Here is a 25,874-nt window from a genome sequence, read left to right on the forward strand (position 1 = left end):
TGTTCATCATGCTAACATTAATGGAAGTTCCACTCAGGACATCACGATGCTGAAAGCCTATTTGCACCTCTGGACGGGTGGCATTATGCAGCACCATGGCCTGTGAGGCTTGCTGTGATTATGACATGTCATTTTTACCTAACAGGAAACAGTCACACACTGCATTTCATTTAACTCCAGGTGGACTCAGCCTCAGCAGAGGGGCGTGAATTTTCTGAGACAACAGCCCACCAAGAGGTGGCCTCAGAGCCCTTGAAGGATGATGTGTGGAATATCACACTAGCTGCTCCGATTACGGAAGACTCTGTCTCCAATGAAGTTCCAACCTTTCCATGAGAGTCTCACTTTCTATCTCAGAGATTCTCACTTGATTCACAAAAACAAAAGCCCTTAGCTGTGAAATAATACTGTGTTTAGCATTATTAAATAAATCATGTACATTATTGGTAAAATGATCTATAGAAGTCAAATCAATGTATTCTAATGCTTAAGATAGTGAGATAGAAACTTTAATCCTAGGTAGAGTTGTTTCCGGACTATTTACAGACAGGAGGGAAACTATGAAACACAATGCACAAGTCTCTTTCTCTGAATGTTCAGGACTCCATGACAGTGCTCTAAAAGGGCATTGCAAACTTTCAGAACACCCGAGGTCGATGACTCTTTCCTCTGCCTTGCCTCGGGCCACGCCTCCCTGTATTCATGGGCTGAGCTTGACTTTCCAAGTGAATTTTAAAATGTGTTTGCCTGATCTCCCAAAGTGAAATAGCTCATAATTCAAAATGAATTTTTCCTTTTTATGTATTTATTTTTTTTAGATAGGCATCTCCTTTAGCCACCTGATGTTGTTAGGGCGTAGACTCTATCAGCGGACATGACCTTAAAGAGGTATATTAGGGCTAATAAATGTCCTACTTTATAAGGTCTTTGATTTAGTACAATGCTCTATCTAAGGTATTGACCATGTGGAAAGCAACTGCAATATAATCAATGCATCTGGTACATATAATTCCCTAAGTGTCCGTCTCTCTCTCTCTTGTCTTCAGAAACTATCATTCAGGGCAGACTCTGAAAACGTGGGGGAAAAAATAGTCTTCTCATGCTTTGTTTGCACCCAGAGTGTAGAAATATTGTTCAGTCTTAGCCAGGGAAAGTTGACGTGAAGCCTGCTGAAAAGCTTCTGGAAAATGGTGTGACCCTAATAACAAGAAGCACAGAGAGAGATGACTTGAACACCGAGGTCCAGCCCTGATACAAGTCTGATTTTTAGTTTACTTTCAGTAAGAAATACTATTTTAATTCCCATGGGCTGGAATTATTTAATTTAGATTGTCTTTGTTTTGCATTATGATGTTCAAATAAGGGGGAGATTCTGTGCAGTTTTTATATTCACAAGGCTTTGTCTTGAATCTTGAAATTCAGATCCTACCGAAAATATTGCCAGACAGAAATGAAGGGAAGAGGATTTCAGGAAGAGAAAGAAGGCTGAAGCCTGTGCAGGGGGCAGCCAGTGAGAAGTTTGCAGAAGGCAGTCTGCTGGTTCTAGAGCAATGGGGCCATCATTTGAAGTGAGGCAGTAACAGGCAATTTCAAGGTGAGGAGTTGGCTTTCCAGGAGAAATCCACAGGTGGTTCTGAGGTTCGGATGTGTTCTTTATGTGGAAGATTCATCAGAAGCTGGGTGTGGAGGTTAAACGGGAGCAGTTGCTGTTCCCTGTTTCGGAGGTAAGTGACCATGTCTCGATCTGCGCCAGACATGTCAGTCTAATGCCAAGTGTCCGAGAGTTCTGTCAAGCAGGAGTGTGAAAGGAAAATGTCTTTCACTTAGTAACTAGAAAAATCACTAAGCTAAAGGGAAAAGTCAAGCTGGGAACTGCTCAGGGCAAATCTGCCTCCCATTCTATTCTGAGTCATCCCTCTGCACACTGTGATAAATGCACAGCTGATAGCCTCCTTTGGAGAGGCTCATCGGACACTCAAAAGAATGCAGCCATTTGTCTCTCACCTACCTGTGACCTGGAAGTCCCCTCCCCACTACAAGTTGTCCCACCCTTCCAGACTGAACCAATGTTCATCATACATATGTTGATTGATGTCTCATGTCTCCCTAAAATGTATAAAACCAAGCTGTTCCCTGACCACCTTGGGCACATGTCGCCAGGACCTCCTGAGGCTGTGTCACGGGTGCGTGTCCTCAACCTTGGCAAAAATAAGCATTCTAAATTAACTGAGACCTGTCTCAATTTTGGGGGGTTCACAGGATATTCCAGATAAAAGTCTACTGCTCTGCACAGTAATTTATCAGATCATCCTTTTCAGAGGTAAAGAGAATCCTAAAGCTCTGGTTCAAAGATGCCGGACGGCATAGGGTTCCCATGCCCCAGCCCTGATGCCCAGCTCACTTCCTCAGCAGCTGTGGGATGGGGCAGGTTTCCAAACACGTAGTCCGTGATTAATGAGTTCTAGCTGTCGTTATTTGAATCGGGGAGTTGGAAGCAGTTCTGCCAAGAAGGGAACTGAATTTTGTGGGGAAGAAATAACAGCTTACGGAGGAAAAAATCATGTTGGGAGGATGATGGACCAAAATAGAAGAATGAAAGAAGGAGGGAAGGAATGGAGGGAGGGAAACAGGGAGGGGTGAAGGGAGAGAGGGAGGGTGGGGAAAAGAATAAAAAGAGGAAAAGAAGGAGAGAAGGGAAAGTGAAAGAAACAAAGTGTATGGATTACCTTACCAACTCTGGGAAAGAATCAGATGGGAGGAAGGAAAAATCAGGGATTCACAGCTTGACTCTCCCTAAAAGTGGAACTGGTGATGCATCATGTACACATGAAAAGCTAGAAGAAGAAGATGGTTTGGGGGAAATGGGAGAACCTGCGTTAGCAGTCTTTAAAATAATAGTGTTCTTGAAATAGACGTGACTTTAAAGCAGTGCACTGTCATTTTGATCATTCAAAAGCCTCTAGAAGCGTCACAGGGCTGGGCCATGCTGTAGATGTTCCGAAGAGCTGAGTAGAGCTCTGCTTATAAGGAGGTGGTTGTTAGGCCTTCTCTGTGCCTGAATTTCCTTCTCTTTCTGGAAGGTGCAATGTTTAGTGATTGACTTTAAAATTCTCACTGTACGCAGTGTGTTGTGTGTGAAAGCTAACACCTTAGAGATTTAAACTACCATTTGAAGCGTTCTCATTGGGATCCTCCATCTAAAATTTGCCAATTAACATATGAAGTATGTAAATAGGGATTAAGCACCTGAAAGGTTGGTCACTTAGCACATAATGCATCCTTATTGAAATCTAACCAGATGGTAGATTACCACAAAGGTGGTTAGAGTCTTCCTGTTATTCCTGAAATGAGTGATATTTAAGAATGTTGATAAGGGATAATGAATACACCTCCTGAAAAGAACAATTAGGGATCTCTGCCGCCCAGCAGGCTGAGGTCTTTGGCCTAAAGGCCTAGGGCCTTACAGTCTTTTCCTCCACAGATGACCTGCGGGCTGCATCTGACCACAACTTCTTGGCCTTGCAACGATCACATCTGCCTTCCAGGATTGTCAGTTCTCCCTGACAGTCACACAGACAGGCCTGCACAGCTGTCACACAGACAGTCACACAGACAGGCCCGCACGACAGTCACACAGACAGGCCTCCTGACAGTCACACAGATAGGCCCGCCTGACAGTTGCACAGACAGGCCTCCTGACAAGCCTGCATGACAGTCACACAGACAGGCCTGCATGATCGTCACACACACAGGCCTGCATAGCACTCCGGTTACATCAACAAATTTCCACAGCGCTGCCTTAACATTGAGCAAATAATTAAACCTAGGGAAATCGGTGCCCAGACATCAAAGCTAGAAATGAAACGTGGTCAGTAAGAGCCTTGCATGGGCTTCTCCCTAACGTGGAGCAAGTGAAAATAGTAGAGGCAGCCTTACATTCCTAGTGCCATGACCTATCTCGGGTCGACAAAGTCTGAGGTAGGTCAAGGTAGCAGAGCAGCTGTTTGAATAGATTCATTGGAGAGTCTAAGGCAGCTGTCCAGACCAAGCTGTAAATGAGATAAGATAGAAATAATCACTTTGGTACCACAGTCCTCATTAATTAGAATTTAGGAGACAGGCATTGAAGGTACTGGGGTCCTCACAGCTTAATCGGACTTAGAAAGCATTTATTTGGCCTCTGACCCAACTGAAACAAAATTAGTTACCTATACACTTAGGCAAATGCTATACAGCATATAGGCAAATAACCCCAACCTATATAAGCACTAAGAATATTGTAACACTTTAAGTTGGTCTGGTGGAATTTTCTTTAACCTTCTTCCTGTGTCTGGTTACAGGAATACATTCCCTTCTTTTCGAGTTTGTCTGCTTCTCATTATTGTGCTGGAAAACACACACCCAGAACCAGGCTTGGTTCCGGGAACAGCACCATGCTGGAGGTTGCAGTGAGCTGAGATTGTGCCATCTTTAAGATGGTTACAAAAAGAGGATAAATGACTTCCTCACAACCTTACTTGCCTATATCCCCATTAAATGCACACAGTAAACTGCACTGTTCCTCACAGAATGCTCACTGACTACCTGTGAGATGCCAAGCAATTCGGTAGATGTTGATAGGATGTCAGGAAGCATAAAAAACAGACCCTACCTTCAAGAAGTTATCTGCCTTGTAGAGGAGGCCAGAAGTGTAGCTAAATAACCGCAGACTGTTAAATGAACAGAGAATGTTTCCAGTATCATTAGAGAATTTCGGTGGGATGCGGCCAGAGTTCCAGGTAGGATTTCTGCAGCCATTCTGTTCCAGAACTAAGACTTCCAGCGAAGGAGGGGAAAGGGGCTTTCAGGAATCCGCCTAGGAATTTGGCAATAATAATAATTTCTCTGCATGATATCACCCTCTTCAGAGAACGACGAAGTGCTAACTACTATTACTATGTTGCAGCCACCACAGTTATTGACAGGACCCTGGAAAATGGGACCTCCCCGCCAAGCAGGAGGTATAAAGCATATTAAAACCTGCTATATTTCATTTGCAAAACATAGCCCGTGTGTTTTGAGCTGAGTCCTGGTATTCTTTTTCTTATTGGGTGCGTTGGCCATTACCATGATCCCAACACACTTCAGGAGGCAGCTGGGTAGAATAAACCTAAAGACACAGGCTCCTCCATGCGCCAACGTGTTAGCGTCTCTGCACCAGGGAAGAACACCCGCAGATTCATTTAACCTTAATTATCTCTCCGAAGACCTTCTCTCCGAATACAGTCACATTCTAAGGTACTTGGGGTTAGGGCTTCAGCATATGAGCTGGGGGAGAGGCACAATTCCGTCCATTACAATGGTGCCGTCTAATTTTAATCTCGAGGCACTGCAGAAAGGTTCCGTTTCACACTGGTGTTTTGTGCAAGTGTTTATTTCAACAGATTGCCGCTCCTGGGAGTGCCCAACTCTGCAGTGCTGTTCTGAGAGTCATTCCAAGAAGCTCACGCCTTTCTATTTTCTTTTCGCAAGAATTTTATAAGCCTCATGTTTACGGCATGAAATTATATCCCCTTCTTATTACAGTGGAATCTAGTATCTGCATCTGGGCCCTCACTGATATTCCTAATAATGACTTTCCAAGACCAGATTTTTATTGCATAGCCTGGAGCTGGCAACTTCTACACCCTCCATTCTCTGTAGATTCTGCCTCCTTCACTCTCGTCTTGGTTGGTGGCTGCACATTTTTCCTGTATATTTCTATCTCCCTCTCATTAGGCTTTAAATTGTTTTGAGGAGAGGAACTTTATTTATTTCTGTGCTTTTAATTTCTCTAATTCAATGCTTTGTTTATAACAAAGTTTCATAGATGTTAAATAAATAATACAGAGGCATATTATTTATTAGCATACATTATGATTCAGTATTTGGTAACTAATTCATGCAACTATTACAGATTTTTGGCAAACATGACTTAAAAACTAAAATAACCTCTTCATATCAGACACTACGGACACTACAATCAACTTTCATTATTTTTGAGCACAAAGAATTTCTAAATTGTGAGTGGTTTTTCCAAAAGCTTTTGTGTAATTTGAAAAATGAGACAGAGAAAGCCATTTCTCATAGAAATAATGACAAAAAAGTGTGTTGAGGTTTCCAGGGTTAGGTTGAACCCAGTTTCACTAAGCTCAGTCTGCACTGCACTTCCCAGAATGCAGGATCCTGGAATAAGAACCCACAAGGAAGTAAGAAGCAGTTTGCTTATAACAGGAGGGCTCAGGGTTGCCGGATAGAGACCTGAATTCAGGGTGCTTATCACAGGATGGTTCAAGGTAGCTGGATGGAGACCTGAATTCAGGGTCTACTGTGGGCTGTGCTCAGTGGCACATCTGTTTAGTTCTTTGGTTAATTCACTCATAACAGAATGTGATCTTTATTTTTAAAAAATAAGCTCCAATGTTTTGTGATTCTAACTCTGTGTGTGTGTGTGTGTGTGTGTGTGTGGTGTGTGTGAACTAAAACACCAAGCAGTGGTCAAAAGGCTGATTCTAACCATAGCACGTATGACAGTCACGGGCCAAGTCCCCAGCTGCGATAATTCTAGGACTGATGTTCAACTTTTATACAGTGAGATGGGAGAAGATGTTGCCGAAGGGCATTTAGAGTTCCAACAGAAAACGAGGACATCAACAGTATAAACCACAATTTCCATTTTTCAGTTCTCCCTGCAAGGGTGTCGTCATGTCTCAGAAAGGCAGAAACATGGCTGTCATAGAGTCCAGTCTTCCTTTCTTAAATGTAAGACAAAACAAAAACAAAACAAAGCCAGAGGCTATTGTTTCCTGAAGCAGATAATTAAAGTAGTTTATGATTCCTGCTAGGGGAATTTATGATTTTTGAAAAACCAAGGAAGACCTTTTTTTGGTTCTAATGAGAGAGGAACCAGTCTACTCCTGAGAGGGGCTCTTGTTTTTTGTATACTTTGCTAAATTTGCTTTTGAAAACTGAGTACAATGAAAAATTGGGCTATCTAGTTCTAGAATATGCCTATTAATATCAGTTACTGAACAAGAGGTAAAGGTAATGAAGTTCAGAAACAAACACCATCAAAGTGACTTTCTTTCACATGGAACATTATTCCACTTTGTGTAGGCCACTGAATTCATTCAAGTATCTACTATGCAACAGCTAAGTATATGTCACCGAGCAGAGCCTGACTTTTGAGGAGAAAAAATAATTAGGTTTTTCTTCTTTCCTACCATTCAAAGCAGTGGGTTACAGACACCAACATGGGCTGTAAGATGTAAGTACCTACCTCATATATTTAAACCATATATTTAAACACAAAATAACTACATGAGCTTGAACAAGACATTCAACCCCTCTGCGGTTCAGCATTTGCAGAACAATGAGATTGTTGCTTACAGCAGATAATCTCTCATAGCTCATATCTCTAGAATGCTTGAATTAAAATTGAGAAAGAAAGTCTTATATCAAGTAGCATAACACAATATTAATATTGGGGGTTTGACAGTTTGACACCACACTAAAAGTTATTTAACCTTCTCCAAGATTTAAAAGTTTTTTCAGTGACTTGATTTTTAAAAAATTATTCGTTGTTCCATGTAAATAATTTTTTTGTCAAAATCTGTAGCATACACTTGCTCCTCAAATCCTGCACCATTGGTTCAAAATGTATTGCTGTTTTCTTCTTGTTCTGCAGGCATGTCAGTTTCCCAGGGGGGCTTCTGAAATGATTCTCTCAAGAAAGGAGCAAAGATAGTTTTGCATAGCTTTTCCCTAAAGCACATTCATGAGGAATGTTCTAGGACTCGGATACAGAGAAAACCAGAGTATGCAGTCTGCACTAGAAGTGGCGGCATTTATTTCAGGAAACTGCATGGAGGTCTCACCTCCTCAGGTTCAGCCACTCTACCCGTCAAGGATGAGGGGCTACTCAAAGTCAGCGTGTTCTCATGGCCAGGTTACTTTCCTGTTCACACCTGAGCTTCACACAGTTCACATGGGAAATGCATTTGACTTCAGCTCTAAAAGAGAAGAAAACAATGTATTCAGCATATCACACAATATTTAGAGAATAGATTTGCTTTCCATCTGGCTGACTTTGAAGTCAGAAGTATACAAACAAATTGTCAAACATCTAGCTGCCATCAAAAGTTATTTTCTCTGAGGGAAAACATAAGTGTTCTTTTACTAAAACAAGTTAAAGAATGATGTCCAAAGCCCATTTGATAGAAACTGGTCTTTCAACTCTGGGGTATCTTTTTCATCTCTACTGGAAATTGGATTAACTGAAAGTTTTTCTTTATTCTATTCTCTCTTGCTCTTTTTTTTTTTAAATTTATATTTCGAAGACTCTGAGCAAAGTCATCTGAAAATTCATAGACTAACCCCCTTAAAATGCACGGCAGAAGATCTGAATATCTATCTTGGCAGATTTTCCTAAAATTCCCTCTCTTCAGTTTTTTTTTTTAATTCTTCTTCTCAAATAAGTTCAAAGAAGTTTTACAATATACAGTATGCTTATAGTCCCTAAGACTGAACTGGAGTTTTGAAGTCTCATATTCATTAAATGGGCTACATATATGGTGGGTAGAGTATGGGAAGTTTGACCAGGAAGAGTGTGAACTGATTTGAATTTTGCAACTCAAGCCAAAGAATCTTGTTTGATATAGAATATTTTGGAGCTGACTATTATTATATATTTGTCAAGTCTGAAATTGCATTTCTTTTCAATTTTTGAAACCAAATACTGAAATTTCTGGATTCTGATCATCTTTTAGAACTCTAGATGACAACAACAATCTAAAAATATATGTGAGAAAATATTCTGTTGGAATTAGCTTAATTTGTATCATCTGATTCCATTCCATGGAATGGAATAGCTAAGTCAAGCCAAGCCTAGCCTAAGCCTAGCCTAAGCCTAGTGTAAGCCTAGCCTAAGCCTAGCCTAGACTAGCCTACTACCAGCCTAGCCTAGCCTAGCCTAGCATACCCAAGATTAGCCCACTACCAGCCTAGCCTAGCCTGGCCTACCCTACACTAGCCTAGCCTACTGCTAGCCTAACCTAACCTACTGCTACCCTAGCCTAGCCTAGCCTAGCCTAGCCTAGCCTAGCCTAGCCTGCTGCCAGCCTAGCCTAGCCTACCGCCAGCCTAGCCTAGCATACCCCCAGCGTAGCCTAGCCTACTGCTAGCCTTGCCTAACCTACTGCTAGCCTAGCCTAGCCTACTGCTCGCCTAGCGTAGCCTAGCCTAGCCTACTGCTCGCCTAGCCTAGCCTAGCCTACTGCTCGCCTACCCTAGCCTACCCTACTGCTAGCCTAGCCTAGCCTACTGCTCGCCTAGCCTAGTCTAGCCTACTGCTCGCCTAGCCTACTGCTCGCCTAGCCTACGCCTAGCCTAGCCTACTGCTCGCCTAGCCTACTAGCCTACTGCCAGCCCAGCCTAGCCTAGCCTAGCCTACTGCCAGCCTAGCCTACTGCCAGCCTAGCCTACTGCCAGCCTATCCTAGCCTACTGCCAGCCTAGCCTAGCCTACTGCCAGCCTAACCTAGCCTGCCAGCCTAGCCTAGCCTACTGCCAGCCTAGCCTAGCCTAGCCTACTGCCAGCCTAGCCTAGCCTAGCCTACTGCCAGCCTAGCCTAGCCTAGCCTACTGCTCGCCTAGCCTAGCCTAGGTAGAGTACTGCTAGCCCAGCCTAGCCTAGCCTACTGCTAGCCTAGTGTACTCTAGCCTAACCTACCCAAGCCTAGCCTTCTAATAGCCTAGCCTAGCCTAGCCTAGCCTAGCCTACTGCTACCCTATAATACCCTTACCTAGCCTAGCCTAGCCTACTAGGAACCTAGCCTAGCCTACTGCTATCCTACAGTAGCCTAGCCTAGCCTAGCCCAGCCTAGCCTACTGTTTGCTTAGCCTAGCCTAGCCCAGCTTAGCCTACTGCCAGCCCAGCCCACTGCTAGCCTAGCCTAGCCTAGCCTAGCCCAGCCTAGCCTACTGCTAGCCTACTGCTAGCCTAGCCCAGCTTAGCCTAGCCTAGCCTACCCTAGCCTAGCCTAGCCAACCTACTAGCCTAGCCTAGCCTACTAGCCTAGCCTAGCATAACCTAGCCTAGCCTACTAGCCTCGCCTAGCCTAGCCACCTAGCCTAGCCTAGCCTAGCCTACTAGCCTTGCCTAGCCTAGCCACCTAGCCTACCCTAGCCTACTAGCCTAGCCTACTAGTCCAGCCTAGCCTAGCCTAGCCTACTAGCCCAGCCTAGCCTAGCCTAGCCTAGCCTACTAGCCTAGCTGACTTGCCTATCCTAGACTAGCCTAGCCTACTAGCCTAGCCTAGTAGCCTACCCTAACCTAACCTACTAGCCTTGCCTAGCGTAGCCTAGCCTACTAGCCTAGCCTAGCTTAGCCTACTACTAGCCTAGCCTAGCCTCGCCTACTACTAGCCTAGCCTAGCCTCGCCTTGCCTACTACTAGCCTAGCCTAGTCTAGCCTAGTGTACTACTAGCCTAGCCTAATCTAGCCTACTACTAGCCTAACGTAGCCTAGCATAGCCTAGCCTAGGCTAGCCTAGCCTACTACTAGCCTAGCGTAGCCTAGCCTTCCTACTACTAGCGTTGCTTAGCCTAGCCTACTAGCCGATCCTACTAGCCTAGCCTAGCCTACTAGCCTATCCTATCCTAGCCTACTAGCCTAGCCTAGCCTAGCCCAGCTGCCTAGCCTAGCATAGCATAGCCACCTAGCCTAGCGTAGCCTAGCCTAGCCTAGCCTACTAGCCGAGCCTAGTTCCGCCATCAGGTGCTCCAAGTGTTCAGGGCAAAACACTGAAAATTGTTGGAAGCAAAGTAACTGTAATGCTGTCAGAAGGCAATTTAAAAAAGTATATATGCTTCTGCATGGATAGGGCTTTCTGAACAAATTTTACTGGGAGTTGGTTAACTGACAAGTCTTGCAAGATACTAAAGAGGTTTACCTCCAGGAAGGCATGAGTTTGCATTTCCAGGAAGATGTGATTTACAGCTTTGGGAACATTCCAGAGGGTGTAAACTCAGAGGTGCTGATTTCATCTCCACCCATCACCTCCACATTTATTTACATTTTAAAAGATGAGCCCCTTCCCAAGGAATTTCCTTCCACTAGGTAGCACCGGCTTTCCCCCTTTCTCTGCAGGGGACATGTCACAGCTCTAGCCCCATTCCTCACATATTGTATGGGCCCTGATACATGCAGGGCAACATCTTACTCCCATCACTTCACCTCAAGTAGAGGAAAGATTGGGGCCAGGAAAACCAATGCAGTGATTGCTGTAAATAGAAAGCAGCTGTCTCTCCCTGAGTCAGAAGCCTCAAGTCCACTTTCAAAATAATAAAACGTATGACTGACTGGTTCATCCATCAATAGGCCGATGATGGATGGATAGAGATGAAAAATTGTCCCTACTATTGACTTCGGTAAGTTGGCTCTATAATTGGAGAAATAAATATAGCAGAAGGCAAACTGTAAGTGTCTTAAGAAAAACAATAACTAATTGTTGTGGAGAACATTCAAGGGAAGAAAATTCCAAATGTTACAGGCTAATCTGAGAAAATACCTTGAAGTTATTTGTTTTTTCAAATGACCTAAAGTAATAAGAAGACTTCCACAAAGTAAAAACAGAAGTAGCAGAGAAAAATGAGTTATGTCGATGAAGGGAGTAAGATGAACACATTAAGCAAGGTATGCTACAGATAGCTTAATTAGATTGTAGCTTGGTGTCTAGGGAAAAAGGAATTGGAAAGAAAAGGGAATTGGAGACTGTGTTTTGGAGAATAAAAATGAAAATTTGAGAAGCATCAGTAGTTTTAAAAAAATTGGGAGCCATCTGAGATTATTGAAAGAATGACATAACCAGAGCTTTATTTTTGTGTTTTGTATTCTTGAAGAATTATCTGGTGATATCCAAGTGAACCTAGTATTTTATATGCTTTTTTATATTATTTAACAGTAACCTATAATATATATTTCAAATTACCAAATATTAGTATTTGGTCTTTTGTGACTCTTCACTCATCTGTTATTAGAAGAAACCTGGTCAATTGCTGAAAAATGTCGTGAAGGAATATTGACTCATGTCTCAAAATGAGAATCCATTTGAATTGCAAAATTATCAATGTCAGAAATAGATAATAATTAATAACCCATTTCTTCTAATAGTCTTTTTTTGTCCGTTTGTGATGCTTAAACCATATGGTTCCTGAAATCCCAGAGCCTGCTTTTCTTCACAAATACAGTGTTGTTGTTTGTCATCATGATTTTTACACTGGCATGTTCATTTACTCGTAAACCTGATTTGCATTTTGCAGTTTGGACGGAAGGAAAGAAGAAATGCAGTTTGTTCAGGAGGATGATGGGAATCTCCCCTTTTGTCATCTCAATGTTTTATTTTTGTCCCTTTTTCCTGACACACTATCTGAAGCTTGTTGGAAAACCTACAGATGGGTTTCTCATGGCAATTCATGAATTTGTTTTTAAGAGCCTGATATGGTTTGGCTGTGTCCCCACCCAAATCTCATCTTGAATTCCCACATGTTGTGGGAGGGACCCGGTGAGAGACAGTTGAATCATGGGGGTGAGTCTTTCCCATGCTATTCTCGTGACACTAAGTCTCATGAGATCTGATAGCTCCATAAGGGGGAGTTTCCCTGAACAGCTCTTTTCTCTTATGTGCTGCCATGTGAGACATGCCTTTCACATTCCACCATGATTGTGAGGCCTCCCCAGCCATGTGGAAGTGTAAGTCCAATACCCCTCTTTATTTTGTTGTAAATGGCCCAGTCTTGGGTATGTCTTTATAAGCAGCATGAAATGGACTAATAGAGGGACATATAAAAGAAAATAACTCTTTATAACTTTACTTTTTTTTCTTGTGAATAGCAAATATTACGGTTTGAGGACATTTGTTTTAAATTAGTATAAAAGAATTTTTAACTATGATTTTTTCTTTTTCAAAACTTTTGAGTAGGTTGCCTTTACTTTTCAGCTTCTCCATTCATTAAAATAGTATAGTGATTTAAAATTATCTACATTCACTTCTAAATTAAGATATCTTTTGTGTAGATACAAATGTGCATTGTATAAATCAACATATACATATTTCTTATATTTCTAAATTACTTATATTTAAGGTTTTGTATATGTATATTTCTGATATATGAATATGTATATATATATATATCTCATATATAGTGTTTGTATCAACTGTACCCTGTTAGATGAACATGAAGAATAAAATGCTGTGAAATCAGCATGCATACGAATTTATCTTTGCCGTAAGGTAACCTATCACGTACTGGTGTGTGCAAAATAATTTTAAAACCCCCTAATGCAGCAAAAAATATTTGGCAAAGGAGTATTTTTTATTAAATGACTAAGGGCCTCATTACTATGCTGAACAGAAACCTTATGAATTGGAAAATGCAAATGTTTAACTTGGAAGTAAAATGAATCTCTTTTATTTCAGTATGTTTGCAAATCAATGTTTCTTTTATGACATGTGGCTTTATACAACCTAGGAAATATTTACAGCCGAATCTGAGGATGCAGATACATTTGGTGAACTTCATCAGAAAAACAAATGGAATTGACGTACTCTCTATCAGGTGATTGGGAGCTTTCCACCAAGAGCTATTACTGCTAAGAAGTTGGATATTACTGATCATTAGAGAAATGCAAATCAAAACTGTAATGAAATATCATCTGACACCAGTCAGAATGGCTACTATTAAAAAGTCAAAAAATAACAAATAGCAATGAGGTTGCAGAGAAAAGACAACACTTACTGTTGGTGGGAGTGTAAATTAGTTCAACCATTGTGGAAAGCAGTGTGGTGATTCCTCAAAGAGCTAAGAACAGAACTACCATTTGACCCAGCAATCTCATTACTTGGTATAAACCCAGAGGAATATAAATCATTTGACCATGAAGCCACATGCTCATGAATGTTCACTGCAGCACTGTTCACAATAGCAAAGACTTGGAATCAACTCGAATGCCCACCAATGACAGATTGAATAAAGAAAATGTGGTACATGTACATCATGGAATACTATGCAGACATAAAAAAAGAATGAGATCAGGTCTTTTGCAGGAAAATGGATGGAGCTGGAGGCCACTGTCCTTAGCAAACTCACACAGGAAAAGAAAAGCAAATACCACATGTTCTCACTCGTAAGTGGGAGTTAAATGATCAGAACTTAACACAAAGAAAGAAACAACAGACACTAGGGTCTACTTGAGGGTGGAGGGTGGGAGGAGGGAGAGGAGCAGAAAGAAATAACTATTGGATCCTAGGTTTAGTACCTCAGTGACAAAATAATCTGTACAAACCAACCCCTATGACATGAGTCTACCCATACAAGAAACCTGCACATGTCCCGCAAAACCTAAAATGAAAGTTAAAAAAAAAAAATGCCTGAACCTCCAAGTGAAAAAATAGTAAGTTGGTAAGTGTTTTTTTTTGGTAAGTTTTTTTGACATTTATAAATCATATTTTTGTAAATCCCTAGAGAAATAATCTTTTAAGTGTGGAAGAAGAAAAAAATCCAAGAAATAAAATTAGTGTTTTATTTAGGATCTGCTGTAAATAATGTGTGTGTGTGTGTCTCGTGGAAGGATCGCCTAAAACCGCAGAGAGACGTTGGAGTACAACAGTACAGAGATGGACAACGTCTGGACTGAAGCCAGGTTATCCCTGGACTCAGGTTTTCACCTATTTATTTATTTATTTATTTATTTATTTATTTTTGAGATGAAGTTTTACTCTTGTTGCCCAGACTGGAGTGCAGTGGCGCAATCTCGGCTCACCGCAACCTCTGCCTCCTGAGTTCAAGCAATTCTCCTGTCTCAGCCTCCCGAGTAGCTTGGATTACAGGCACCCGCCACCACACCTGGCTAATTTTTGTATTTTTAGTAGAGACGGGGTTTCATCATATTGGTCCAGCTGGTCTCGAACTCCTGACCTCAGGTGATCTACCTGCCTCAGCCTCCCAAAGTGCACCTCTTATTAAGCAATGAGTTTATAGAGAACTTGAAATACAAGGAGGACCACACAAGTCTTCTGTCTCTGGCTACAGTGAAGCAGCCTGTATCAGACTCAGCATCTCGCAGAAGTACCTACAAAACCTGGACACCACTATACAGTGATTGTTTGCAAGCAATGGACAATTCATGCAAACTTGAAAACTTTGGCCAGACGTGGTGGCTCGTGCCTGTAATCCCAGCACTTTGGGAGGCCAAGGCGGGCAGATCACGAGGTCAGGAGATCAAGACCATCCTGGCTAACACAGTGAAACCCCGTCTCTACTAAAAATAAAAAAATGAGCCAAGCGTGGTGGTGGGCACCTGTAGTCCCAGCTACTTGGGAGGCTGAGGCAGGAGAATGCCGTGAACCTGGGAGGCGGAGCTTGCAGTGAGCTGAGATCGCACCACTGCACTCCAGCCTGGGTGACAGAGCAAGTCTCTGTCTCAAAAAAAATAAAAAATAAAAAAATAAAAAAATAAAAGAAAAGAAAAAAAAAGAAAACTTTAAGAGAAGAAAATTACTTGGTAAGCTCACATGGACTACTCTAGTGGCACCTTCTGAGCCGTGGCACCTTCAAAGAGCGCACGGCAGCCGTCTAGCTGGGTGAAGGTCTAACACAGTGAGGCTCTCGGGGAAAGAGTGCTGGAAAAGGGGCAGTCACCCCATATGAAGGGGTGACAAAGTCTGTGTGGGATTCTGCCTCGGTCTCTGGCTGACTCTTGAGTTACATGCACAGGCGGTCAGGCTCTGGAAGACCTGGCAGACAGTAGCTCCTAGATAAAGAAGAAATTTTATAAATCACAGTGTGTTGAAGAGACACGGCAGTTGGTGCCCAATGAGAAGGGAAACAATTGTTGAACATTCTGAGAATTCAGGTGAGACTCCAGTAGGAGCAAATTGTCTGAATGGGTACCACACCCAGCCAATCAGGACAAAATGGAAATTAACTTGTCCTAACAAAGCCTAAAGACGAATACCAGGTCTGAATTGATTGAGGCGTTCCCTGGTGAATTTAACTGTCTGCTAGAACAAAATTCAATACTTTTTCAGAAAAAAATTACATAAATAAATTAAAAGGTGGAATTATATATGATATATAATCATTTTTGTATTTTTATAACTTTATATTTTATATATACTTCATGAAAGATATGTGTGTGTGTGTGTGTACGTGTGTGTGTGTAGGTGTATGTGTGTGGGTGTGGGGTGTGCATAAAGGAAACTTTTCTCAATCCATTTTTAGGGGCCAGTATCATCTTCATCTAAAATATCAAGGACGTTACCAGAAAGGAAGAGCCCAGGCCAACGCTTCGTATAAACCTGCACATAGAAACTCTTAACTAAATACCAGCAAACAGAATCCAGGGTATATAAAAAGGATACGCTATCACAACAAATTCAGATGAATTTTAGTAACACAAGGTTGATTCAACATCAAAAACTTATTCCCTTAATTCATCAGATTAACACAATGAAGAGATACAGATATGAAAACCTCCTAATAAGATGCAGAATAGGATATGATACTATGTTTAACACCCATACCTGGTGAAAACCCTCCAGCAAAGTCACAACAATAGGAAACTTCAGTAGTGAGAGGCAAATTTGAGGAATTTCTACAGCTGATATCACACTTACTTTTGGAAATATTGGCCACTTTGCCACTGGTGTCTGGAACAAGGATGTCTAATTTCACTGTGTCTATGCCATATTGTCTTATATTTCTTTGATAGTGAAATAGGGCAATTAAAATTATAAAGTTTACAAAGAAAATTCCATAATTGTATACATGGAAAATCTAAACTCTACAAACAAATCATTGCTTAAATAAGGACAGATAAAAAAGGCACAGGACTCAAGGGCAAGATAGAGAAACTAACTGTATCTCTGCATCACAGGAGCTTAAGAAGTAAAGATCTAAAATTAAGTCCAACAAATAACTGCTAGTTCTCTACCCTGAAAACTTCAAAATATTTCTGGTAAAGTAGATTTAAAACCTAAATGGTGGAAAGATATTCCATTTTCATGGATTGGGGAATATGTAATATTGCTAATACATTCATTTTATTCAAATTGATTCATAGTTAACTTATTCTCAGTCCCAATTTAAGCAGCTTTTTCTCCCTCAAAGGTATTTAACATGCTGATTTTAAAATTTATAAGGAAATTCAAAAATTATAAAATAGCCAAAATAATTTTACAGAAAAATAATGATCGAAGTACTTATATTTCTTTGTCTATAGCTGTATATTTTCCTGTTAATATAGTTGCACCAGATTTTTGTAATTTATTGTTTTTAACATACATTCGTTAAGTCAAGTTTAGCCTAAAGCTGCCTCCTTACATATTTTAAGTTTGGCCTGAAGTTCTCTGTAAATCGTGAACTATAACAAGAGAGGTATTTCAAGAACAATAAAGTTCTTTATCCAAAATAAAAATATTATATTTTAAATCTGTATGCATCCAGTGATATAGTTTCAAAGATACATAACATAAATATTGACAGCACCAAAAAGAGACATGCAAAGATCCATAATTACAGATGGAAATGTTAACATGAACTCCTCGAAATCTACAGAAAAGTAGATACAAAATATATTAAGATAGAGGAGACTTGAACAACACCATTAGCAAACAAGCTTGTTGATATGATATGATACATATATGCATATACAAACATGCATATATTACTGTATCTAATAATGGAATTAAAATTATTTTTAAATAGAACATGTACCAGTATTTTCCACATGCTGGTTTATAGAGCATTTCTTAACAAAGTTTTAAAAATTGAAATCATTTAGGCCATGGGTTTTGACTAGAGTAGATTATGCTAGAAATCAATAACAAAGATAAGCCAAAATTCCTCACAGATTAGAAATAAAGCAATACACTTTTAAATAAACCCTGATTAAAAATTCAAATGAAAACATTGAAAATATTTTAAATGAATCATAAATTTCAAAATATCAATATATGTGGATGAAAATTAATGCTCAGTGGGAAATTTATAACTCTAAATAAATATATTTAGAAGAAAAGAATACTTAAATATCTTACCTTCTATTTAAAGAATATTAAAAAATGGCAGCAAAATAAAATATAAAGCATCTGTACAATGAAGAAAATAAGGATAAGAGCAGAAATCAATGAAATGAAAAACAAAGTGAATGTTTTCTGCCCTAATAATATCTAGTGTTTATGTTAATGTAGATTATTTAGCCACTTACTACTTTTTAAGTAGTGGCATGTAAGTGTTTGAGAAATATTGATCATCAAGACAGCAGCATGGCATACTTGAAATAAACTTTTTTTAAAAAAATATAGCATGTAAGTTATATATTTGTAATCTATACACAGATTTTTTTCAACCAAATGCATGCATCAAAAATATGGTATTGGAGATCAAACTTCTCATATACGCAGGCTCCGCAGGGCTAAGTTACTCAAGTATCCACCAATCTGGGTATACATGAGAGTCCTTGAACCAATCCCCAACCCCCCTTTAGATCCATTGCTGGATTTAATGAGAAGAACAGTCCAGTGGTTTACGTATCAAATCATGCTCATCAACAAAAGACACATTTTATTGATTGTGTCAATATTGATGCATTTATTGACATGCTTTATTGATCAACTAGGTTTTCAATAAATCAACAACCTTCATATCCCTTCCCACAAAGATCCAAAAATGTCATTCAAAAGATTAAATACAATTTTGAGTTTTATTCTCACTCAACTAAGCATTTAAATTCCCCTGTGGTAAGCAAGAGTCAACGAACTGGGTCACAGCCTGTTTGAATACAGACAGAGAATGCCAATTATAATTCTGTCCATCTTCCAAAGGATCACGGTGGAGGTTAATAGAATCACACAGAATAATGAAGGAGAATGTCCAGATACATTTTATTAAGGAAACATGACCTCTTAAAATTCAATTATATATGTTCTCAATAAAGAAGTTTAACTCAATTATAATGATTTGTCGAAACTCTGCATAATTAATCATTGCAGAACTCCAAATTCATGATGGCATTATTCTGAAATCTGCTCACTTTAAAAATGCTATTGGAAAACAAATCCTTATTTTCTAATTTGTGAACCCTTTAGAATATCTATCAATTAAAACTTTTGCAAAGTCCTTGTTAACTCATTTTACATTGTAATATTCCATTAATGAAATATGTAAAATTATGATGGTTTTTCTGTAATTGTGGGTGCACGGAAAAGAGGTGATTCCTAGTGATGTGCGATTATACCTTGTGCACCCCTTTTCCTAATTTTTCTCTATTTTTCCATAATAATAGTATTCACCACCCTCCCATTGCCACCTTTTTTTTTTTAACATAATGGTTATTCTTGTCATCAACATACTATAGGTTTTATTTACACCTGTAATTATCTGCTGCAAAATTATGCTATCTCTAAATCACCCTATGCTGCAGGGATGAGTTTTCTTGCCTTCTGGCATTTGCGTGGATTCTGGTTCTGACTGAAAACGTCTTTCCCTCCTCTGAACTGGTGGGAATCCCGTCATCATTCAGGATTCAGTTATGAGGCCACCTGTTTCTCAAGAGAGCATATTCCCAGCCTCTTTTATGTGAGTCTCTGTGCTTAGTCAGATGATATCATTTTCATATAAAATCCCATTATTTCTGCAATTTGAATTCCCCGTGTTCTTGCCGATATCTACCGCCAGGTTGTAAGGCAATTGTGCAGGCGGGCTCCCTGTGCTCTGACTCAGTTCCATCCCCAGTGGTTCGCTGAACATCCAGCACACAGGATGGTGTCAATAATGTCTGCTGAATAGAAAACTACGACATCTATGAACTTTCCTAGCAAAAGTCTGGATGTGGCTGTGATGCTTTTTCTGTGACTGGATCACATAAGTCTCCTCTGTGACCTGAATTTCCAGTCCTGTTTAAGATGATTAAACCTTAAGAATATGAAAATCTCTATTTTGGATTGTTTCATTTTGTTCTAGATTAAAATGAAGCAGCACCTCCTTCAGAATTCATCCAGTAGCCCATGTACCTAATATATTCAACTTCAAAACAGTTATAAATTTGCTATATTTTTGACAAATTATTGCTATTATAATAAAAAGTTATTTTTCCTTGATTTTTTTAAATTGCAGTTTGTACCGATTGTGCTTTTATTTCTAAATGCCTTAATGAAAGAAATATGCAAAACATCAACAGCTATGAAACAGTAAGCCTGTATAGATACCTTGGGGAATTTATTGTGTTATAACTTTATTATAAGTATAAATATGTTTTTGTAGCTGTAGCATTTGAAGCCCTCTGGCTGGAAGAGGCAAAATGCTTTCTTTTTAAGTATTATTTATAAGGGGCAATTTTCTTTAAAGATCTTTTAAAAAATGTGCTTTCTTACTGACATTTCACTCCAAGCATTAATTTTTTTTTACAAATTCACATTTTAAAATTGTTATCTAGTGATTAATGATTCTTCTGTTTCTCCTCTAATGTCATTTTCCTCATGGTATTCATCCATATGTAAAGTTCCTCAGCTCTGCAATCAGCTCTCCCCCCACTACAGGCAAGCACTTTACATTCTTTGTATATTGTTTTCTGGTTGTTTCCAACATGCCAGTCAAGAAACTGAGAGCCACTCAGGAGGCTGAGGCGGGAGGATTGATTGAGTCCAGGAGTTGGAGGTTGCAGTGAGCTACGTTTGCACCACTGCACTCCAGCTCGGGAGACACAGCAATAGAGCAAGACCCCATCTCTAACAATAACAACAACAAAAACCAACAGGCCGGGAGCAGTGGCTCACGCCTGTAATCCTAGCACTGTGGGAGGCCGAGGCAGGTGGATCACAAGGTCACGAGATTGACCATCCTGGCCAACATGGTGAAACCCATCTCTACTAAAAAAAATACAAAAAATTAGTTGGGTGTGGTGGCGTTCGCCTGTAGTCCCAACTACTTGGGAGGCTGAGGCAGGAGAATGGCTTGAACCTGGGACGCAGAGGTTGCAGTGAGCCAAGGTCATGCCACTGTACTCAAGCCTGAGTGACACAGCAAGACTCCACCTCAAATAATAATAATAATTATTATTATATCGTTATATCATGATTCACAATTGCACTTTGGACTGCATGCACCTGCTTACTGTAATAATAAAGCTATCCATTATAAAACACATACATTGTATTTTATATTGCTATTTTTAGGAAGAAGGAAGTCTAAGATAAGAATCATTCACAAGTAGGCCGGGCGCGGTGGCTCACGCTTGTAATCCCAGCACTTTGGGAGGCCGAGGCGGGCGGATCACGAGGTCAGGAGATCGAGACCACAGTGAAACCCCGTCTCTACTAAAAAAAAAAATACAAAAAATTAGCCGGGCGTGGTGGCGGGCGCCTGTAGTCCCAGCTACTCGGAGAGGCTGAGGAAGGAGAATGGCGTGAACCCGGGAGGCGCAGCTTGCAGTGAGCCAAGATAGCGCCACTGCACTCCAGCCTGGGTGACAGAGCGAGACTCCGTCTCCAAAAAAAAATTAATTAATTTAAAAAAAAGAATCATTCAAAAGTTGATAACTTGAGGATCCACCTTTATTTGTCATTATCATCTCCTGTGCTCAAATAATCTTCAGGGGAAACCCCAGTCATAATTTAATAGCTTTGCATCTTTGGGGCATTTTATAAACTCTGCTAATCTCAGGGTCCCATGCAATTGTGTTTAGGATATCCACCCCAAGCAAGGTTTTTATTACATGAGGGCATGTGAAGTGGAATGACCCAGCCCTGGTCTGGGCACATACAGACATGCTCAGTACCCAGGTGTTACCTGCCCATCCACTCACTTTCCTCAAGTGAAGCAATCATGCTGTGTTTTCAGGCTCCTAAGGCATCTTATCACTCAGTAAATTCAACAGAGAAGTGTAATGCTTTCGAAGGGGTCTTCGCAGGATATCAGAGTCTGAAAAAAGTGAAGTCCAAATTAATGAATCCATAATCGTAGAAAGAATAGATAACACTTATTTGGAGACAGGGAGCCTGGCATCGTGGTCCCTAAACCATTGCAAATGCGATCACCCCCAGAATTCTGTAGAATATCAGAAAATAAACCCAAACACTGCTTATATTTCTGTCACAGGCTTTCAAAATGTGATTTTTTATCCTAAAGGTAAAATCCACAGAGGCAACAAAGTAGCAAATATGCCTAAGCTGCTTTCAAACTCTATTCCTTCAGGGAAGATGTGGAAGTACAGAATTAAAACGCTTAGCTTGTTTGTAAAGAAATTTAAGACCTCATAAAGGTACCATGTTTTACTTTTAGAGAGGAAAACAGGTGTTTCATTTCTAACTGGGACAAGTCACCCAGACTTCAAAGGGGGTCTGAAAATACTTCCAACAGCAGGCAGCTGCCTTAAGCAGTTTCCACCTGCAAGCCGCTCCTGCCATTCCGTTTCCGCCAGCAGGATTGGGAGTCAGGCGCTGGGGCGACAAAGCAGCGGGAAGATTCCTGCGGATGATGGAACCAGCTTGTGGAGAGGCAGCGGGAAGGGCTCACTCCACTCTTGAAAGTGCCCCACGCTTTTCTGCAGCTAGGATCAAGTCATATGCAGATTACCCCTTAGTCCCTTAGTGAACTATGCATCCACTCCAAACATCCAAACCCACCATGCCTCCTGGAGATATTTATCAGGTAAATTAGGAAATATCATCATTCTGTGTATCCGGGGGCTATGGAAATTACATGTAAATACGCCAAACTGAAAATCACAGCTCTTCTGTGCTAGTTTGTAAGTTGGAATCAAATCTAGCTTCCAAAAGAATGCAAGAACTGCAAAATATAAAATCGGAAAACATCCAGTTTTATTCTGCCAAATGTGCTGGTTCGTTGGTGGTAGGATCTATTATTGTAAAATAAGGGGCAGGTGTGTGGCACATTTTCTTCTTGTACCCGTATCTGAAGAAACATTTAAATCAGGAAACCTAAGCAGATGAAGAAACAAACAAAAAACCTGTGCTCTCTTTCAGCTCAGAAATGAATCTCTGCATATGCATGTTATTTAAAAATATTTAATTCATAAAGATTGTATATACTCAAGGTGTGCAATACCCTTTGATACATATTGTGTAGGATTTTTACAATCCAGTTAATTACTGCATCCACTGTCATCCATGCTATGCATTACAGCTCCGGGACTTGTCCATTTTATAACTCAAGTTTTATACCCTTCAAGCATCATCTCCCAGTTCTTCCTCACTCCCTGCAGCCTTGGTATCCCCCCCTTCTGCTCTCTATTTCTATGAGTACAACTGGAATGAGAACACCACTTCTCCTGTTGTCTTTCCCAGCTTCTCTCCCACCTCCCCTTTCCCCTAGTTTATAAGACAGGAGAAAAGGGAGAAAGCAAAAAGTTGGAAAGAAACAGAAGTAAGAGAAATAGCTAGACGGCCTTGGCGCCACCACCTGGCCCTGGTGGTTAAAATAATAATAATAATATTAACCCCTGACCAAAACTACTGGTGTTATCTGTAAATTCCAGACATTGTATGAGAAGGCACTGTAAAACTTTTTGTTCTGTGAGCTGATGCAGGTAGCCCCCAGTCACGTTCCTCGCGCTTACTTGATCTATCATGACCCTCTCACGTGGACCCCTTAGAGTTGTAAGCCCTTAACAGGGCTGGGAATTTCTTTTTCAAGGAGTTCGGCTCTTAAGATGCGAGTCTGCCGACGCTCCAGGCTGAATAAAAACCTCTTCCTTCTTTAATCCGGTGTCTGAGGAGTTTTGTCTGCGACTCGTCCTGCTACACAACAATTTTAGATTCTACATGTAAGTGTGATCATGCAGTATTCATCTTTCTGTGCCTGGCCTGTTTCACTTGACCTAATGTCCTCCAAGTTAATCTATGTTGTTGCAAATGGCAGGATTTCCTTGCATTTTTAATGGCTGAATAATATTCCATTGCATGTGTATACATATTTTAAATTATCTTGTGGAAAATGTAAAATATGGAACCAAAGGTGGAGATGGGATCTTAATATGCTAAAATCGACACATCACTATTGTTCAGAAGAATATAACAGAATTCTGACAACATAACATTCACTATGTGTAGGATATAATTAACTCAGAGATTCACTGCTACCAGACCACACAACAAGAAATGCTAAGGGAAGTTGTCCAGGCTGGGAAACATAGATCTGGAGAAACAAGATCTATGAGTATTGAAATGATGAGTACTGAAAATGGTAACAATTTTTATAACCTGAAGATGCCTTTATTTCATGTGTATTAGTCAACGATTTTTTGTTAAATATAAAATTCTGATTTGACCGTTTTTTTCTACTATTTGTATTTTTTTCTTTTTGTTGGGTATTTTGTTCAGAATTTCTACTTGTTCTACTTGTTGGTTTGCTAAAAGATCACTCCTCCATGGCCAGGTGAGGCGGCTCATGCCTGTAATCCTAGTATTTTGGGAGGTCAAGACCGGTGGATCACCTGAGGTCAGGAGTTTGAGAACAGCCTGGCCAACGTTGCGAAACCTTGTCTCTACTAAAAATAAAAAATTAGCTGGGCATGGTGGTGCACGCCTGTAGTCCCAGCTGCTTGGGAGCCTAAGGCAGGAGAATCACTTGAACCTGGAAGGCAGAGATCGCAGTGAACCGCGATCAGGCCACTGCACTCCAGCCTGGGCGACAGAGCAAGACTCCATCTCACGAAAAAAAAAAAAAAATCACTCCTCCTCTATATCTGAAATATAACTTCAAATACTGGCACCTGACAAAAAGCATAAAATTGTTCACTGAATATTACATATATAAAACTGTTAAAGGGCCAGCCTAAGCAAGAAGACAGGCACAGTTACCCTTGTTAAAACAGCTACTCGAAGCAGTTACATAACAAAACTCAAAATGACAAAACGGTGTGTACAACTTAGGATTTGTAAGGAAGAATGAGAATACAATGATATGAAGAACCTGCAGAAACAAGCAGGAGTCCCAGGAAGAAAGAGATGCCACCCTGAAATGGAGCAATTGTTGGGGGGCTGGAGAACCAGTGAGAGGTGTAAAATATCCCAGGGTTAGCAAAAGAGAGGGACTGTTGCCTTCCTGATGGGTGAAGACAAGACGAGGGAGCAGTTACTGGAGCCCAGGAAGGTCTGTATCTGCAGCGACAGCTCTAGGAGAGGGGTCTCCTGCAGATGACCACAGCTGCCATGGACCACACTGCTCTGCAGCTCCACCTGCTGGTGCCTCCCATTCCTTGAACATGACCACACGCTGCAGGGAACACAGCCTCGCCCACCCTGCCCACCTCATCAGCCCCCCAGGCCAGGGCAGACGAAAGAAGGGTGCACCGTTGATCCAGCCGGCTCAACAAAGAACACCCAGAACAAACTATGAGCATGCCGTAGTTTCCAGAACTAGAGTAAAATACTAAAGCCCAGAAGAACTTAGTTTCTCAATTTCCATAAGGAAAGAACAGTAAAATTTACATTATTTTCTTCGTTGTGTCTATTCAGCAAATAGATAGCTCTTTTTCCTTATTTTCCCTGTTTCTGGAGGTCTGGAGTGGTATCCCATTGTATCAGCTATATATGCAAGATTCCACCGAATAATATATATGTTTTAAATCTCTGCAGACCTAGATACTCAGCAAATATTTATCGACTAAATTAATGAATAAGTAGAAAGAAATGCAACACATTTATAACTATTATAATGCAATAGGATTATCTAGCAAATTACATATGTAATCACATAAAAATATAATATTTCTGGCTAGGTGTGGTGGCTCACGCCTGTAATCCCAGCACTTTGGGAGGCCGAGGCAGGCAGATCACC

The 25,874-nt window shown here is 40.6% G+C and overlaps 3 long non-coding RNA genes across 5 annotated transcripts in view; 1 reads left to right on the forward strand and 2 right to left on the reverse strand.

Annotated features, from left to right (window-relative positions):
• The window catches only part of LOC131384079 (uncharacterized), a 40,064-nt gene extending 38,473 nt beyond the window's left edge, over positions 1 to 1,591 (forward strand). The window contains exon 3 of the long non-coding RNA XR_009214577.1: positions 1,423 to 1,591. This is a non-coding gene — a long non-coding RNA (uncharacterized LOC131384079). The remainder of the gene's footprint in view (positions 1 to 1,422) is intronic.
• The window catches only part of LOC131384075 (uncharacterized), a 182,222-nt gene that overhangs the window by 1,980 nt on the left and 154,368 nt on the right, over positions 1 to 25,874 (reverse strand). For all 3 annotated transcript variants that reach the window (XR_009214573.1, XR_009214572.1, XR_009214571.1), the window contains exons 4-5: positions 21,880 to 21,995; positions 7,896 to 8,030 (exon numbers count right to left, since the gene is read on the reverse strand). This is a non-coding gene — a long non-coding RNA (uncharacterized LOC131384075). The remainder of the gene's footprint in view (positions 1 to 7,895; positions 8,031 to 21,879; positions 21,996 to 25,874) is intronic.
• On the reverse strand, positions 5,852 to 6,874 carry LOC131384078 (uncharacterized). The gene is made up of 2 exons (XR_009214576.1): positions 6,331 to 6,874; positions 5,852 to 6,279 (listed from the first exon to the last, which is right to left on the reverse strand). It is a non-coding gene; the product is annotated as an uncharacterized LOC131384078 (long non-coding RNA).

The sequence above is a fragment of the Hylobates moloch genome, unplaced genomic scaffold, assembly GCF_009828535.3.
Source record: "Hylobates moloch isolate HMO894 unplaced genomic scaffold, HMol_V3 SCAFFOLD_8, whole genome shotgun sequence".
NCBI classification, from domain to species: Eukaryota; Metazoa; Chordata; class Mammalia; order Primates; family Hylobatidae; genus Hylobates; species Hylobates moloch.